General features: G+C 40.0%; 1 long non-coding RNA gene across 2 annotated transcripts in view; it reads right to left on the reverse strand.

The window, feature by feature from the left end:
- LOC110598453 (uncharacterized) overlaps positions 1–19,410 on the reverse strand; it is a 258,358-nt gene that overhangs the window by 65,215 nt on the left and 173,733 nt on the right. For both annotated transcript variants that reach the window (XR_013437955.1, XR_013437956.1), the window contains one exon: positions 18,912–18,974. This is a non-coding gene — a long non-coding RNA (uncharacterized LOC110598453). The remainder of the gene's footprint in view (positions 1–18,911; positions 18,975–19,410) is intronic.

The following is a 19,410-nucleotide window of genomic DNA, read 5'->3' on the forward strand; positions in this document are numbered from 1 at the left end:
TATTTGGTTTTCACACGTCAAGGCTAAAGCAAGCTGTGCTGCCTCAGTTGAAATAAGGCCGCCAGGCAGCTCTTAAACTAGCAAAATGGAGGCTTTGCTCCTGCCATTCACAGAGTCCTGCAACTACCTCTTCTGGCACACCCTTTGCACATGGGGCTCCATGAAACTGAGACCTTGATTTTAGGGAAGGGGGGGATCCTTGGAGTTCTTTATGACCTTTTCCCTCAGAGCATATCCTTAGAGACATCAGGACTCCACCAAAATGAAAAAGGAACCTGACCAGAGATGAGCAGGGTGGACCCACCCAACAGGTGACAGGGCCTGACAGCCTGGGGTATGGGGAGGAACACCTGCATTTTTTCATTTGTCCCAAAAACTGCAATAGCCTGAACTCTGCACAGTTTCCAATTGTCCTGTCTGGTGGGGTTGAAGGATTGTCTCACCCTAATATGAAGATACATTTGTTAGGACACTGCATGATCCTATAACATCGTGAGAGAAAAAATTAATTTACAGGATCAGTGTAACCACTAGTGCTAAAACGGAGTTCCCCTTCCCATCTAGATTGCCCCCCCAAATGCTTTTCCTTACAGGTTAGTTTCCTCAAATTCTCCAAAGCACAGAAATCATATGAAATACCTTTCATTATACCAATACCTGTCCTCCCTCCAATCCTGAAAATCCTTTGTGGAAAAAAAGGAATGATATTAGTAATCAAGCAATCGACATGGCAAGGCTAGCTAGCTATAAGGAAGATGCATCAGAGGCATGAAGGATGAATTCATTCAGATGCATTCCAGATTTTAAAATATAGTTTTCACATTATATTGAAAAATCTTTAAGGAAGCCTGTTCTTTAAGATGTGGAAAGAAAATTAGCCATATTAACAGTGACTGGCAAACTAAAATGCTGCCCAGATATGTCTCAAAGAATAAAGTACCATCCCTTTTATTTTCAACATGGTAGAAGTACATATTTGTATGTATGTGAAGACTTATAAACAGGCCTGAATGCTTGTCATCTAAATTTCTCACCTCTAGCTTTGAGGTCAAAGACCACACCTTTTATACATCTTATAAACTGACTTTGCTTTATTCCACCCTGAGATTCAGTCTTATGCTCTGTATGCATAGTAAGATCCAGAAGGTTCTACCTCTCCATCCTTTATGAGCTAATACTTCAGATTATAAAATGCCTTACATGTCATTCACCAATTGTATCCTAAATCCAGTGGGTATTTTCACTCCATGTTGTGCAGAGTTGGTATAGAGCAATGATCAGTGTCTTTCCAAATCTCAGCTATTATTGTGATGGCAGCATCGAAGTTCAGATTCCTCTCACTTCCCTAAGCTAGTGAAAGGGTCCTAGGTCTGGCCAAAGGAATTTGGAGGTGCCCCTTCTCCCACTCTGCCTCACTTGTCATTCAACCATGTTGTATCACTTGTAACCCTAGGTTATACCAGCCACCAGTACTACAGCAGCTGCCATTGTGGGTCATTCCACCAACTAAACGACCAAATAGGTACCCTGAGGAGTTGTGTCAGAGATCAACTAAAGTTGAGATCAGTCTCCAGCAGCATATTCTTGTCAAGTCAATCCAATTGTTCATTTGTATGATTCTGATAATGAGTGAAAGATAACAAATCAGAGTGTCACAACTCTGCAAAGTGGGTTAGCCTATCTAGACTCAGACTGGAATCCATCTATCAATTCTTAGTGCTGTCTGAACTTCTACAGGACTGAGGAGAGAGCAAATTCAAAATCTGAAGAGTTCAAAGTGTCCTATGTAATATTTTTACTTGTTTGCTATGTATCCATAAGTCAAGTGGTTATTAACAGATAATTTTAAAATTACTAGAGTTCTTTGGGGGCATTCAAGTGGTTAAGATGGTATTTGGGGTAGAATTAATCCCTAATATCACCTCTGTCTGTTCATTTCATATAAATTATTTATTTCTGACATTTAGTATAAACCAGACATCACCTCATGGATGGCTCATAAGGGCAGGATCATATTTCCCATTTATTATGGTGTGGTCTTTTTAGTGTAGGAGACAAGGATGGGTGGGGTATATGGAAAGTCAAGTCTTGAATCCCATCTACATGATTTATAAACAAAACTGGCTGGAAAAAAACATAGAGTAAAAAACTTCTTCACGAAACATCTTAATTATGCCATAAAGAACTCTGATGCTACCTTTTTATTTATTTTTTTTCGAATTAAGTCACTTAAGCCAGCTCTGATATATTAATACAGAGTTCCTGGAATATCAACCCAGAAGGATTTCGAAATTGTGTCTGATCTCAACAGAAGGAGTTTTATGAGCACTTAGTAAGTTATTTCTGCCACAGGGGAAGGAGATTGATAAGGACATGTATTACCAAGTATTTACCATTCCTCACAGATCCTAAATAGTTTTTTTTCTTTTCCCATTTTTATTGGTACATTCTAGTTGTACATAATGATGGGATTTGTTGTTACAAATTCATACATGTACATAACGCATCAATATAATTTGGCCTGCACTTCCCCCTTCCTCCTCTCCGCCGTCTCCTGGTCCTTTTCCTCTGCTGGTCTCCCTTTGATTGTCATAAGATCCCTGACACCCTCTTTCTTTTTCCTCTCTCTCTTCTTGTTTCCACATGTGAGAGAAAAAAATACAACCCTTGACCTTCTGAGTTTGACTTATTTTGCTTAAAATGATGGTCTCAATTTTCATTCATTTTCCTGCAAATGACATAATTTCATTTTTCTTTAGCTAAATAAAACCCCATAGTATATATGTACCACATTTTCTGTATTCATTTGTCTATTTATGGACACCTAAAATGGTTTCATAGTTTGGCTATTGTGAATTGTGCTGCTATAAACATGGGTAGGCATGTATCACTGAAGTATGATGACTTTAATTCTAGATCCTAAATTTTTCTTTTATCACTGACTTTGTCTTTCTAATGACAGTGGGGATAAGCTACTAAGCAGCCTCTGATGTGATACATTTCTGGATGTCTCAAAATTATTTTTATTATTATATCATCTCTAGAAATCCTACCTAATAAAGAAGTTCAGGTTTATTTTTATCTTCCATGAAGAAAGTCTTTCTTCATGGAAGATAAAAGTTATTCATATGAACTTTTGAGTATACTGTATGTTGTTGGAGCAAAGAATAGAAAACTAGCAAAACAATTCATAACCCCTGTTTCCCATCTCTGGGAGATGTGTGCCTACTGACAGCTAAGTTTCTTTTGAAAGCAAAAATATCATGAAAACAAGAAATTTCTGTATAGCTGGAACCTCCAAATCCATTAATCCTAGCTCTCTCGGTTCTCTTTAAAATCTATGTAAGACATAGATTTTACAACAATGACCTCTCCCAAAGCAATGCAACTGGACCAGATCTACACATCCATGTCTCCTGAGAAGCTTAGAAGGCTCCTGGTAATGGGTGGGGGGAGGCAGGAGCAAGGAGAGGACACTGTAATCAGCTATGGATGCTTCCCACTTTATATCATTGATACTGCCAGGCTCCCTCTTGCTAGGACACTAGACCACTCTGGCTGGGCAGCACATAAAATCAGCCAACTTGCCTTTATTTAGGACACTCTATTGCAACAAAGGGACCAGAGGACCTTAGTCCCAGAGAAAACCCCAATAAATGAGGTCTCACTGTACATTCATGGGTTCACTATGGATTGCAGTCCTAGCAGGAGGCCAAACTTCTGGCTGTGGTGCAAAGTAATCCAAGGAAAAGTTCCTCTTCAGGCACAGAGAGGTATAAAACTCCATGCTAAGGCACACATGTGCTAAGAGGACCACGACAGAGTCTTTCACTCATATGAAGGACCCTTCCAAAAGAGACAGGGTGGGCTCTCCAATGGACAATTAGGTACTGATTCCAACCTGTGGGGTAGCCAACCTTATTTCCATGTTTCCAGGATGAGTCAGGGGACACTTTGCTAGGCTGGGCCCTAAGAAAGTGAGCACTGTGGTGTTGTAAAGGTGGACACCATGCCGTCAGGGAATAGACGGTCACCAGTCCTGTTGTAACTGAGCAAAACAGATAAGACTCACAAGTTTTGCTCAAGTTAGAATATCACCTAGTCCACCCCTCTGTCACCAGGGAGGGCAACAAATGCATTCTCCAGCTCCGCCCCACTTTCAATGCATTTGGTAAATGGACATGGAGGGTCAGGGCTGCCAGATGTTTTTCAGTGACCTGTGTGCATGCAGCCAGGGATTAAGATCAAGTCGCTGATGAGTTTTCCTTGTGAACCTGCAGCCCTTAGCAGAAGTGGTGACCACAGGAGACAGGAGCCTCTCTACCTCCACAGGAGGAATTTGCAAGGAGACTTAGAGGCTAGACCTCCAAGGGGAAGCCTAGTTAGAGATTAGAAATAAAGTACAATAAAAACTCTGTCTGGAACAGGTTTTTGTAAGATCCCCCGAGTAACAGAAAATTATGAGAAACTCCATCCGGGAGTTCAGTTGAGCATCATAACCTGAGTTTCTGCACATCTGTAAGTTCTATTAGTGATTATGAGATCGGACCGCCTGTGGGTGAATTTGGGAGCTGCTGTTATACTGAGAACCATGAAGATACGAGAGCTAACGTATAGCTTCCTCCACCCCTGGCTCAGAGTTTCTTTGTAGGGGATAAAAGCAAGTGGATCACAAGATTTAGGGCACCCCCAGGCTAAATTACCACCGCCATCCATGAGCAGGAGTACAATTGTGTGTTTTTCTCTCCAGCAATTGCTCATCATGACAGAGTGTGCAGGTAGAGATGTTGCTATGCTGCTACTGCAACCCAGAGCTGAATTTTCCTCTCAGTAGTTCACAGCCCCTCTAGATCCATGGCAGACAAAGGCATCACCAGATCCTCACTAAGCTAACATGAAAGCCCTGAGAAAGAGAAACACTAACTGCCTTTCTTACAGCATATGGCCAACTGGCCTCACTAATGCTAATACGACAACATTCCTATTTAAACATCTTAGCAGAGGGCTCCAAAATGGCACTGTCTCCGTTGTGCATTTTCTTTTTCTTCCTAATAGATCTCTGCCTTTACTAGGTTCCCACTTCCCTGCACACGCAGACTCACAAATGGGCTGTGCCAGATGGGCTCTTAATCATAGTAATCAGCTGGGAAATTAAATGTTAGAAAATCCAGCTAGTCTCCTGAATTTTCCCACTCGAGATTAGGGACTGAGCTGTCACCATGTCCTGTATGAGACCCAGGCTGCCTTTTATAGAAGGGCCAATGTGATGGCTCCGGTTTGGGCTTCGTGCTTTATGGATGTTTGTATTTCTTTCCCAGAAAATGACTGCAGCTCAATTCAGTTTTGTTTCTGTTCTGACGGCTGCTATTAATACCTCCTATTTACAGAACACACACCTCGGAGGAGCTCAAAACATTTACAGAAATTAACCAAGCCTTGCAACATCCTGTCAAGTGGGCAGGGACTAGATATTACTTTCTTCGTTTAAGAGGAAGAGACTGAGCTATTAAGAGGGCAAAATTCTTTGCTTGCCACATAGACAGGACCCCATCGCCCACTCGTTTCCAGGCTCTCTTAGGCTGCCAAATAAGGTAGGTATTTATTTATACTGTGCTGACTAGCTTATTACTCTAGTATTTTTGAGATAGATATATGAACACACACACTCGTACATGTTGTGAAGTCCTCATGTGCAAATAGCTTGTCTTCTTTCCAGGAATCTTCCAAGAACGTACTGTAAGATTCTTCTAGTAGGTGCCCAGTAAGTGTGATTGACTGGCTTGCAATAAGCCAACACCTCTTTCTACAACACTGCCCTCCCTCTCAGAAAACTCTGAGATTCTGTTCAACTATCACTTCCTCAGGTGACCCCAAGGTCTTATCCAGAGCCAGATTTGGGGGTAAACCAGTCATCGCCACCTCATCCAGCACTTCCCCTGTTGCAATTATTAGAATAACATAATGAGAAGAAAGGAACTTTTTTTTTTGTCTTTGAGACAGATGGGACTCCACTGGAGTCCTACTTCTGCCATTGGAAGACCTTGGACAAGGCAATTAATTTTTCTCTATTTCTTCATCTGCAAAATGAGTCTGATAATATCTGCTTTGGAACTCATGAGGGCACTATTTTTCGTAAGAGGAGGAAATAGAAACAATTTACTCTTTATTAATACAACAATGGTCAAATAAATGAGGGTACATCAATACTGGGGGATACCCAGTAGTCATTACAAAGACTAGCCATCCAGAAAGAAAAACTGGCAACAAAATACTTCTAAGACATATAAAGTGTGAAGAATGAGTTGCAGAGAATATGGGTATTTCTCTGTGTATGAGAAAACTCCCAAACTATGTTCAGACTGACTGAAAACTAGTGCAGACTGACTGAAAGTCAGGGAATAAGATATTGAATGAGATAAAATGTGTAAAGCATTAAATAAAATGCCCACAAACAGTAGTTACCTCTGTCACTATTGTAGAGTTCCTTTGGGGTGAGGCTGTGTTTCAATCTTTGTAGCTCTAGCTGCTGGCACACCAGAGTGAAAGAAAATTACTCAATGAAATGACCTAATCAGTAATCAACTGTTGAGTCAGGAAATAAGAGCACTAAAGTGAATCACAAAGAGTCTAATGTATTGTTTGGAATGTGTTGAATGTAAGGGAGGAAGCATTGTCCTTTGGGAAGAAACAGGACTGAGAGTCATGAGGCCCAGATTCCAGATGAGTGTTTCTTAAAGTAGTCCCAGGACCACCAGCAGCCACATCTCCCAGGTGGCTTATAAATCACTAAGATTCCTGGGTCACACCCCTGATCTGAATCAGAGTCTTTGGAATTGTGACACAAGAAGCTGCTTTGTGCATGATTTCTTTTATTGAGATATACTGAAGGAATAGGAATTGTAGCTATTTAAGGTGTATGACTCAATGTCTTTATACATGTGTACACTGAAATGATCACCACCATGGTCAAGCTAATTAACATATCCCTCACCTATTGAAGTTACCATTGTCTTCTTTCCCTTTTTCCTTTCTGCCTTTCTCCCTCCCCTTCTTCCATTCTTTTTTCCCTTCTTCCTCCCTCCCTCCCTCCCCTCCCCCCACCTCTTTCCCTCTCTTCCTTCCTTCCTTTTTTCCTTCTTTCTTTTTTTGTGGTGTGAATACTTGAGATCTATCATCTTAGCAAATGAAGGAGGACACAGGTAAATGGATTGGAAGACTTCACCTTGCTAAAATGTCCATACCATGTAAAGTGACCTCCAGATTCAATGTAATCACTATCAAAATCCAAATGGCATTATTTACAGAAATAGAACTTTTTTTTCAAAATTCGTAAAGAACCACGAAATACTACCCCTTATGGCCAAAGCAATATTGAGCAAGTAGAATCCAGCTGCAGGTATTGTATTTCCTGACTCCAAAACACATGGCAAAGCTATCATGACCAAAACTATATAGTGCTGTTGCTTAAATGTATAGCCATAAAGACCAATGAGACAGTATAGAAAGCCCAGGAATTCGTGCATTCTTGTTAACTTATCTTCAACAAGAGTGACATGAAAAAAGAGTCAGAAAAATGGTTTCCTCAGTAAATGGTGCTGGGAAAATTTCATATCCACATTCAGACGAATAAAATTGAACCTTAAACTGTACACAAAGAGCAACTCAAACATAGTAGAGACTTAAATGTAAGACTCAAAACTGTAAAATTACCAGAAGAAAATAGGACAAAAGCTTCCTGATGTTGGCCTTGGCAATGATTTTTTGGATTATGACACCAAAAGTATAAACAACAAAAGCAAATAGATGGGATTGCATCAAACTGCACATCTCCACAGCAAGGGAGCAACCAGCAGAGTGAAGGCAGCCCTGCGCTGGCATATACTTGCAAGCCATTTGTCTCCCAAGGGGTTAATCTAATTTTTATCCACAGACATAAGCTTAAGAATGGCTGGTTTTGCTCTTGTCCTGACTCCCTGTTTGACTTTGGGCAGATCATGACCTTTCTAGAATATACTCCTTCTCTACAATGTAGGGTCTGGATTTCAAATGTTCCCTTAAGTTTTCAAATTCCATACCCATGACTAATCCAATCCCCTGACTTTGGGTATCCTATACATAAGCCATAGAAGATGGACGATGCTAACCTGGTTTGAGCTCCTTGGGTTCCTGGGCTATCATTTGGACACCTTTCAAATTCAGAAGCTGCTTGTGATTGGCCCTTGGTTCTTTATTCTTTAATTACTAAAACCAACTAGCAAGGGCACTGAGCCTTGGTTCTAAATAATTAAAATATAATTCTAATATTTAATACATGTGTGTTATAATAAATGCAGTATGATAACATAAATAACTATAACAAATAATAAAAGAACTACATTCTCTCCCCCTCCCCCCAACACACACACATACACAAAAGGAAAAATAGCTTAAAGACTTTGGAACAGATACAGAAAACACTGTTTAGGAAAAGATTACTGAAGAATGTCAATAAAATGTTCCTCTATGGCCTTGGGTATGGCCAGAATAAGAAGCATGTAGTCTGTCATCTTTGTGGGAACTGGAAGCCAGGAAAGCAGGTGGCCAAGAGGAAAAGGGGGACCTAGCATGTTTTCATTGTAGCAGGATGAAAAATGGCAACTCTTCAATAAACCCCAGAGGTTGTTAGAAGGCAATACCCAAGACAAATTCACCCCTCCTTTGGTCTCCAGACAGAGGATAGTTTCTCAGAGTCAAGAAGAAACAGTTCTAAGTCTTAATAAGAATGTTCTGTAAAGAGATTTCTACCACAGGAAAGATAAAAGAGGGGCCATACCAAAAGCAAAAACCAGAGTCAAATATTCTTTCAAAAACACCTTGAAATAGGCTCATAAAAGCAAGATTATTGATGCTATGCAGAGTCAACAGTTTGGGACTGAAAAATTCCTTGGGTCTAGGACACTGCCTGGCACATAGTTAAGTATCAAATAAATATTCATGAAGTGAACACAAAGCCTGGATTTGTCTTCTCCACCCCACTTACTAAGTGCACAGTTTTGCAAAACTTCCTTGGTTCCTCAGAGCCCCAATTTCCTTATCTATAAAATTGGGATACTAATGAGATCTATTTCACAAGGTTATTGGAGCCATTGAATGAAATAATGCATGTGAAAGTGACTAGTCTTGTCACTAGCCTCATTAAGCATTCGGTCAACATTTAAAAGAAGACATTTCTTTTTGCGATGGTATAGGGTGATAGTCCTTTGAGCCTTTTTTGTCTTCCTTGTAAAGCCTGATAAAGTCGAGTGTGATTTAGGACTGTCCCGGAGGCAATGCTTTTAGAATTCACCAATTGTCTTAATTTTAGTGTTTTTATGATATTCATCTGAGCTCTATATTCCCTTTAGTAATTAAAACCAAATCACAAAACAGGCAATATGAGTCTTTTTTAAAAAAAAAAACAACAAAAAAAAAAACAACAGCCTCTGAAGATTCTTTCAGAAACACCTTGAAATAGACTCATGAAGTTAGGCTAAGATCATTGATGCTTACACAGGGAAAATAGTTTGGGACTGGACAGATCCAGGACACTGCCCAGCATGTAGTAAGTATCAAATAAATTTTGCACAAAATGAACACAAGATCCAACCATAGCTAAAGTGGAAACAAATTTTTAAGCATTATAGGACATGATGGTAGAAATGGAGGCGTTAAACCCCAACATTAAATGGAAATCAGAATTAAGCAAGTTACCTAGAAGTAAGCTTCCTCTTCCCAGTCTCCTAGATTGCTGGAGTTAGACATTCACCAACCTTCTACCAGAAACATGCTGAGGTTTGAAAGTGTCCCCTCCAGATTCCAGACATTGCCAGAGTAGTAGTATTATGAGGGGAACCCTTATAAGATGATTAGGCCATCCCTCCTGGATAGAATTAGGGCCCTTTTAGAGGAGGTTTTATACTTCATGTGCTCTTTTGCTCTGCTACATTCTGCCTTGTGAGCATGCTTGGTTCTCCCACTCTGGAGAAGACTGCTCTTGCCAGACAACCAAACCCTCTGGTGCCTTGATCTTGTGCTTCCCAATCTCCAAAACCGGGAGGAGTACCTTTCTACTTGTTTGTAAGCTCTGCAGTCTGTGGTTTCGTAACAGCAGTGCAAAGCAGACTGAGACACTTCCATTCAGTCACCTCAAAAATATAGAGCTTTCCTTGTAAAAATTTCTAAGGGAGAAAGTTAAAATTCCTTAAGTTACAGCTGCCACATTTGGAATCCGTGGGAGCCAGGAGCAGGGGACCGACCAGAAGCTCTTCGATTTGGTCTCTCTCTCTTTCCTACTGGCCCTGACTCTACGTCCTGTCAGTCTCACTTCTGTTCCTTCCATGCACTTTCACTCTCGCTCATGAGGCAGACACTTGTGCCTTATCTTGTGCCCTCCGTGTAAGCAGGTCTCACGCATTTCTTGCTTATTGGTATGTGCCCAGCCTTTGCACAGCGCTGAGCATACAGAAGTACAGAAAAAAAAATATTTGTTAAATAAATTGTATATTAGCTGAGAAAACACAGGGGATTCCATATTCCATATAAAAGAACAACTATTGTTTTACCTCTACAAAAATCCCCTGCCATTCCTACTGTTTCCCACTGTTTTCTTTCGCCAGGCATACATTTATTATTATGTATTTCATGCATTTATCTGTTTGCTTCCTTCTGAGCTGCGAGAGCCTCAAGAATGAGGAAAATGTCTTCCTCCTCTGCATCCTCCCACTGAGGGCCACTTCAAGGCTCCACTCAGAGCGGTGGTGATTCATCAAGCATGGTAGACTGTCTCAGAACCAACTTGATGGGGTACAGCTCACTCTGGATGTCCCAGGGGAGAAGGGACCAAGTGTCACACCTCCTGGCCCCTAGAGCAATGCCTGAGGCATTAAAGGACAGTCACTCAATATTGACTGGGGAAGAGAGAGAAGCACTATGAATAAATGAAATTCAAAATAAAAATCCAAATGTTTCAATGAAGTCAAACATGCAGCAAAATGAATGAATGTGCTTTTCTAGTCATCTTACCCTGAATTCATTCAACAAGTACTTATGGAATGTCTCCTTTGCACCAGTCATTATACTCGGGAACAGTAACGTGAACAGTGACTTGAGAAAAGAGGTCTGCATGGAATTCTCACTCCAGTGGGGAAGGTGGGTGATGCCCAAGTGATTGCCAGCATGGACACTACCAATGGGCAAGGAGAGAATACCACCTCTCACGGAGATGCTGAGGAAGCACGGAGTAGACAGCGGATGGACAGGGAAAGAGAAGGAAAGAGAGACTAAAGAATATTCAACGAAACTCATCTGATCCTGCAGCAAGAAACTTCTTACAAAGACCAATGGATCTAGGATATTAGTCACTCTTCAAACTAATGGTTTAATGTGTTGGAAAATTTTGGTGTAGCAAACAGACATCTTCTGTGCATAGTCATATTGACAACCATCAGTCCAAATCCCTCAACATACTCATTTGACTGACTCATTTGACAGACTCAAATGCCCGTGATTGGATTTAGTCTGACCTCTCTGACCTTGGCATCACACATAAGGTATTTTCATATGTCTTAACATGTATAAGAAAGTGGGGAGCTTTGGTTTTTGAGATAGGAGAGGCCGTGAGATCACATATGAGGATGTGCATATGAGTGTCTCTTTGTGTTAGCTTGTAAACAAAAGGGGTGTGTGGAAACAAGAAAGCAAATCTTCAAACAGAATGATTCTTCTCAGTAAGCAGGCCTTTTCATCCTGTACGTCAGAATTTTCTCTCTGATGAGGGTCACCATGAAGAAACACAGTGGCAGACAACCAAGGGTTCTGAACCCAGTCCCACCAGGTGGTCGTTCAGGACAAGTGGCTTAACTTTCTCATACTCTTTCCCATCTGAAATCCATTAAGTTGGAAAGCAAGTAAAGTTACCTGCCACTCATAAGTGCCCAATATATGTGGATTATGTTTTCTCATTTCTTAATAGAAAGACAAGATAAGAAATACCAGTGCTGTGTTTGTATTTGCCATGAGACACACATCAGTACTACAGTGTGGAGAAAACACTTGCAGTAGAGGAAAGAAGAATGACACAGCCCCTTTAGGGGACCATGTCCTTGCTTCACTCTTGTTTGTCCTTGTGACCTCCCTGTGCTTCTTGCACATGACCACTTACTCCTGGATGCCAGTGCCCAGTTCAGTGATGGCTCAAGAGGAAGGTGGCAGCTATAGGCAACTCTCCTAGTTCACGGCCATTCTTCCTCACCCTAACTTTTCAGGTGAGTCCTGCCACTGGTACAAGAGGTTCCGGGGACTTCTGGAACACACACTGCTGCCCTGACTTGATCTGATATCCCTGAGCCAGGTAAGCTGATGCCATTCTGATTTTGCTTGTGATTTCAATTACAAAAGGCAAGATTGGAAGAAAGAGAAAAGGTATACATCCAAAAGGCTGCTGTGGGCTTCTAGAGAATTGTTCTATTTGAATGGAGGTAATTGCAAACTCAACTGCTAACAAACTAAGCAGCAATTTACACACACTCACAAAGGCTCATTTGAAAGCTTCACAACTCATATTCTCTAAAATTTCTACTTTTCATAGAAAACAGATATAGAAGGCACTTTCTTTTAGTGGTTTGTCAGTCAACTGAGCCTCAGAAATATGTTCATAAACACATTACATGGGGAACTACTGCATTTTCTTTATTGGCATATTATAAATAAAATATAAATAATGTTACTTTTACTATAACATAAATATATCATGATTCCATCTATCCAATAAATATTTATTTGGTCAATTCAGTGGATTAGACAATGAACTAGATCAACAGAAATGCACACATGGAAAGAATTATTATATTCCCTTGAATATTATTTACTGATATAGTTGAGATACAGATTTTATAGTGAAACCTGCTGTTATGTTTTTTCAGCACATCACATTTAGCTTATTTCACAAACTTAAATTTTTCATTCTTAATGCATTCTCTCTTCAAAAAAAATTGTTTTTAGCCAATCTCACTGAAGTATCCTCTGTAAAGAAAATGGGATTCCCTATTTAAGATGATTTTACACTTGCTATGGAAATTTTGATTCAAAAAGAGTCTCAGATTGGATATTCTTTGCCTGAAACCCAAGTAGAAAGGAAGCACATTAATAGCAAGATGATGAATGTCCTCAAATAAAGCCATCCTTTCTCATAGTTTCTAAGACAAGTTATGTTTGCAGAGCTGTTTGAAGAAATGAATGGGGTTTGGGGACTGGGAATGTATCTCAGTGGTGCAGCACTTGCCTAGCATGCATGAGACCCTGGGTTCAAACCTTAGCACTGGAAAGAGAGAGAGGGAGGGAGAGAGAGAGAGAAGGATGAATGGACAATAAGAGTAAGATAGTGATGTTCTCATGCATACATCCCTGATTAAGTTAGAGTTTCTTTTTCATTCATCCTAAGCAAGTATCTATGAGTACTTAACTACCTGTTAGGAAAAGAAGAAGGTTATTAAAAATAAAGTTAAAAATGTCCCTAGCTAAACATGTATGTATAAAATATGTTTTTAAAAAAACTAAATAATTATAGAATAGTATAAAATATAGTATAAAAACTAATTCTTATAGAATGGGACGCCAGGAGTCTAGTGCCAGTTATTATCACTTTTTTTGCCCAAAAGAGGTAGATGGAAGGATGGGATTATGGCATTTCTTAAGAGTGGTTGTTAAAAAAATATTGATGCTTATGAGGAATATGCAATAGTAGCTAATAACTCAGCATATATACCAAGGCAGGAGAAAATGCAAAGATACAGAAAGGAAGAACACAGCACTGAGCATCAGCCTACATGCTCCAGGGACATGAGTTCCAAGTAACTACTACCACTACTAACTACTGTTTATAGAATGCTTCCCAAATTCCAGGAACAGCAGAAGATATCTCTCTCTCTCTCTCTCTCTTTCTCTCTCTCTCTCTCTCTCTCTCTCTCTCTCTATCTATATATATATATATATATATAAAATATGTATATATATGTATTATATATATAAAAATATTCTCATTTAATTTCCATAGTAGCATAATGAAACAGGTAATCTTTCTTCCTATTTTATCAATTTTCTAAAGAAGGATGTCTGACAAAGAAGAATGACACAGTGAGGAAACCAGAGCCAGGATCCAAGCCAGGATCAACAGACTGACTCCAATGCTCGGCCTATGTTGCTAACCTCGGATGGAGTTCAGCCTAACATTCAAGGCAGGAAATGGCTGAAAGAAAACAAAGTGATCACCAAAATAGGGATTCTTACTTTTTGTTGAATCTTAGACTCCTATCACAACTCTATGAAAGCTATAATTCCTCTCCTTGGAAAAAAGCCTATATGTTCACTATTTTGTGTGTGAATGTTTTGGAGATTTTCAAACTTCTTAAAACTAAAGCTATGAATCTTTGGCCTGAAGGTTGTTACTCAAGGACTCCAGATCACAGAGAGGACTTGACTGGGGCGTTGTGCATAGAAATGTCTCCTTAGCCCAAACAATCCAGCTGACACAAAGTCTCTAATATAAGCAAGTATTTAAAATCATAGATTTGATCCATAACAGGATTAGTCAAAATGGAGATCCCAAATTGTGAAGATATTGTTAAAGAATACAAATTCCAACCTGATTCTTGCAGTATCCTTTAGAGAGCCCACGGTTGTATCTAAGTTAGGAGGAAGAAAGGTTGCTAGAATCATAGCACCCTACAGTAAGGCTATGCACCTTGGTCATGACCTTGAGGCCAAAGGAATTGGCTCAGACAGTCCCAAACTGAGTAGCCATTTCACAGACAGCCCACAGCCCAGCAGGTCACTGCTCTCTAACTCTGTCATCATGACACTGCCATCTGCAGCAACTGAGCTGAGATTGCTCAAGACCAAATTTATCACACCCAACATTCCATTCTTACATAAGAATCACCTGCCGCTGGTGCATAAATTTCAGCACCTAGCAGAGCCAAGGGTAATCAAGATTTAAAAGGAAGGGGCCTGAATAAATATCAAGCAGATTTCCTCTCTGTGGGGCTGAGTTCTGAAAAATCTTTGTGCCCTCACATGCACCTCGAAGGAGACTGTCATTTTTCGACTTTCTGTCTGCATTGTTATTGCGGGGAGTGGGGGCAGGGCAGATGATGCTGTATGAGCCACAGGCAATCTGTCTTCTTGGAGGTTCTGTTCAAGCTATGACCTCGGTTCTCTCCAGTTTATGTCTCTCCTCACAAATTTCAGTTTGCTCTCATCACCAACTAAATTAACCATAAAGCAAAGCCTTCTCTCACATTACTGAAGCCCAAGAGGAATCAGTCCAAGCCTGGAGCTGGGCCTCTCTGTACTAAAGGCAGTGGCTAGCCTAAGGGGAAATGTAGGAATGGCCCTCACATCCCTGTTTATAAAGCACTTTGGGTTGCCTAGAAGATTCCCATTGCTTGAGACTTCAGAGCGGAGGTACAAGTGTTTGCTGAAAGCTACAGAAGGAGGTAGCATTGTTTAAGGAGTGATAGGATTGAGATAACCATTGGTGGTAGAGAGGGCATAGGGAAGAGGGTTTCACCTCCACCAGAAAAAGGGCCAAGAAAATTACCTACAGCTCTGTTTGGTGCAATTTGGGAAGATGATATTAGGCTTAACAAATATCTGAAAAGGCTTGACTCTATGACCTTGGCCAGTTTCCTCCTCCGAGTTTCCATTTGTATGATGTAGGAATAGAGGGAAGCTTCTTCCTGCACCAGCATGCCAAGATGGAAGGTGGAAGAAAAGGCCTTTGAAGCCAACATAATTACTCCTCTGTCCAGGGAAATATAAACAACAATAACTGCAACAGCCTTCAGCTCTGCTTTTTGAATGAGTTCTTTGCTTCTGTCTGAGAGGTAAAGTAGTTCATTCCTCGGGGAAAAGTTGAATGTGGAATGGCGGGCCATGCCCTGCTCACTTTAGTTTCGTGATGTCACACTGAATCATTAGTAATACAAAGAACATTCAATAAAATTTCACTAAGTCTCCAGCATGTGCCTAGGGCTGCAGTAGGTCCTGTAGGGTAGATAAAGAAAAGTGTGCGACATGTTCAGAGGGTCTTCAAGCCCCTTAACATTTTCTCAGAGGTTTACACGTTCTGTTTTTAAAAGCCAAGCACAAAATGAGCTATTATGTTTTAAAGGTCTGTTTTTTTAAAAATAAATATTACTTCTGTCTACTAATAGGAGTCGGCGAGTTTGATCAAAAATTGGCTTGTTTTTATGCTCTTACTAGTACATTCTGCACATGTTTTATTTATCTTTGCTATGCGTGTCTATGAGACGCTCTGCTTTGGCATTTATAGGGCATACATTGGCTTGGATTCTGGTTAGATGCCTCTAGGTAAAGCACAAATAAGTCAATCAAGAAACTTTTGAATTTTCAAACAAATGCATGCTTATACATTTTGAAGTTCCACTCCAGTGCAATCACTGTATGACATGAAAGCAAACTAAAGGAATTGTTTTTTTGGAAGCTGTCCTAATTCCTAAGTGTGCTCATTGGTTAATAGTTCTGCACATCCTTGGAATACCAAATGCTACCTCAAGCTAATTCCCAGTGACCTGCTGTTATTCTTTGGTGTACACTTATTTTTATGCCAAGTAGATAGATGGTCAGTAATGTCATCTTCCCAGAATACTTTGTTTCACTTTGAAGTTTTCTAAGACAAAGCACTTATCAGTTTGTTGTAAGTGACAGTCACTTCCAGAATATACCTTGAGTACAAAACAGAACTTTTCTGGTTGTAAAAATGATCCAAATGAGGTCTCTCTTTCCAATGCAATCTGTCTTCATTATTACCTGAATGCGCTTGTCCTAAAGGTTCTGTATGAATATATTTGTGTAATTTCCATTACATTATGACACATAGAATAGCTATTCATAGGATTTTCTGGTCACATTCCATATTTCTAAGAAGTTTTCTTCCAATAATTTAAAGAACTATTTTTGAACCTTAGGTATTCAGAATTGACTATACTCTTCAATTCATGAAATATCAAGGCATGTTGGGTCTATGGTGAACAATAAGAATAGCATGTATTTAGGATGACCAACCCCCTTGGACTTTCCCAGGATATAATACTTGCCATATGAATTCTCCAGGCAAATACAGAATAACCCCATCATCCCAAATATATGATAATTCCCCATTTATAAGGACCACACATTTCAGTACCTAGCAGAGCCTAGAATCACTTTGTTAGGTAAACAGAGCGCAGCATTTTGCTCCTCTCTACTGTAGTTTCCCCAAATACAAATTAGAGATATGGGACTGAGTCCTCTGGGGTCCAACAAGACCCTGTTTACAACTAGACAGGTCCCTACAACTTCTTCTACACCTTAATTTCACATTGAACTTGAAGAAAACCCATGTCATCATTTGCCTGTTGGTGCACTACCATTCCAAAGTGCTAGCTTGAAATAACACAGGCAGCAGTGAATGGGGTCTTTGTCCTCGTCACATGTTATTCAGGAAGAGCAACATTGCCACTTTGTGATTTGAAGGAGTAGAGTGACTGAGATGTTATAATTGTCATAGTTTTCAAAAGCAGAGGAAACAGGTATAACTTCTGTTTATCCTTCTAATTTCTTTAAGGAGAAAGAAAAGTCACAGTTCTTGGTTTTTTCTATCTTTAGCTATGCTTCTAGCTCTATGCTGAAACTTTCCTAAACCTCTCTAGTTCTAAACTGGCCTTTGAGGACGTGGATGAACAACTTTTTTCACTACTGAGAAGGGTTCAGGGTGGGGAAGTAAACCCTTCATATATTTGCACACAGATATTTTCATAATAAATTCGTAATGGAAATCCAGCAGATACACTAACTATCCCTCATCCTGACTGCTTCTATTTTATGAAACAAGTCAACTTAAATAAACCTCAGGAAAAATGACCAGGTGAACATTTTTTAAACCACAATATGGTAAAAGCTAACATTTACCAGGGGTTTACTGTGTACCTTAGTGCTGGATTTGGGCCATTAAACTTCACAATAATAATTCCTTGAAGAAACAACTATTGCTCCCATTTCACAGGAAAGAAAATTGAGGCTGAGGGCGGTTAATTAATTCACCACTACACACTTGGTAAGGTTGGAGTTTGGATTTAAGCCCATGCAATTTGATTCTAAAATCAGTGCTTATAGCCACCTGCCACATTAAATAATAAAAGCAGCTAGCTGGTGTCCCTGTACAAACAGGACCCCAATGTCTAAGTGCTGAGAAAGCTCTTTGTTAGAGCAGACCTAAGGCTGACCAGAACACACGTGCCTGTGAAGCACAACACGTGTGTCTGTCTACCTATTTAGGTCAAAAGGTACAGGCTTTCTGGCCGTAGGTATTAAAGGATCTGAAGAAAGAGATTGTAATCTGTTGATTAATTCAGAAGTAAGATATATTGTCCTGCCAATCTGCTATGTTATTTCTTCAGTACTTCTATTGCCCTTCCTGAAAAATGCAGATGATATTTCCTAGGTGTCTATGAGAAATGTCTGGGTAAAATAATGGAAAAGAACAATGCAAACTGTAAAGTGCTTTAAAACAATTATCCCATATGTTAAGCCATTTCCAAAATAGCAATTTCTTCAAATGCCCTTGCAAAGCAAATGAGACACAGCTGCTAGAATGCTCTGCAAGGAGACGGAAATCCAGCTCTTTCAAACATTCAAGGGGAAAATACACACCGTAAAATTGCCCCAAAGATGAATTTTGCAAGAAGCATAGAAGTGTCATCAAAATTTTCAGTGGTTAATTCTAAAAGAGTGCCTGCATTGCAAAGATCAAATGAGGTAGTTCTTCAACAAAGAAACTTGAGGAAATACTCTTCAATGACCCTTGCATAAAAGTTAGAAATATAAATGACACTCACCTAATGAGCAGGAGTGAGGAAACCAAGTTTACTGGCTCTTCTCCACTTTTTCCAAAGACAAGTCTGTTGGGGAAAAAAATAAGGAGGCTGTTTAAAAAAAAGAAGAAGAAGAAAGAAAGAAAGAAAGAAAGAGAAAAGGAAGAAAGGAAGGAAGGAAGAAAAAAGAAAATCAAAGAAAGGATGAGGTGTCCATGGAATGCTGCGAGGCTTTGGGAGTGACTCAGCACTTGCCAAGGGGCAGTGACAATTAAGAGTTTGTTGAAAGAACTCTAATAAAACTCAGCATTCCCTGTAATCTCAGAACAAGATTGCACCACTAAAGAAAATGTACAGCCCTGCGTTTGGGGGGCTGTGGTGTGACAGAAGTTGCTTGGGGGTGATGGAACTTGGGGATGAGTCACAAACTCCTCAGATGGAGTTGCCGGAAGCGGCAGGAAGCTGGTTGGGTCTCTGCCCTCTTCCTGGTGTCTCTCCCTCTCTCGAGGGATTTCTGCCCTTT

The sequence above is a fragment of the Ictidomys tridecemlineatus genome, chromosome 4 (genome assembly GCF_052094955.1).
Source record: "Ictidomys tridecemlineatus isolate mIctTri1 chromosome 4, mIctTri1.hap1, whole genome shotgun sequence".
In the NCBI taxonomy this organism is placed as follows: Eukaryota; Metazoa; Chordata; class Mammalia; order Rodentia; family Sciuridae; genus Ictidomys; species Ictidomys tridecemlineatus.